This window comes from Diadema setosum, chromosome 12 (genome assembly GCF_964275005.1).
Source record: "Diadema setosum chromosome 12, eeDiaSeto1, whole genome shotgun sequence".
Taxonomy (NCBI): Eukaryota; Metazoa; Echinodermata; class Echinoidea; order Diadematoida; family Diadematidae; genus Diadema; species Diadema setosum.
Genome location: NC_092696.1, coordinates 18979956 through 18980378, shown reverse-complemented (window position 1 = coordinate 18980378; position 423 = coordinate 18979956).

Genomic DNA, 423 nt, shown 5'->3' with positions numbered 1-423 from the left:
TTCCTTTGTGTGCTAGCTTTTGGAAAAAGGCTTGTGAGGGAGTCTAATGGTGATATCTATCTTTACCCATTCCACATCTGATTCTGTAAATGCGTCGGAAATCAATGTTTTGGATTCTTTAGCATTTTTCTTTATTGTGTGAGACTCACACCTTTTGTGTGAGATTTGCTAGGTCTGACTCTGATCAGACAGCTGCCAGAAAATGACACAATACATTTGCTGTCTGCCGCTTTGCAGATGTAACAGTCATTCAACATAACAAGCCTACTGGGTCTCTGAATACAGAGTATTTATCATGAACAAGTGCAATGTTTTGCATTTAGACATTATAGTTGATGCTGTCTTCAGATGGACAAAGTAATTACTTAAAGGAAACCAAAATCCAAAGAGCGATGTGATTGAGTAAAAGCAGCAACATTAGTC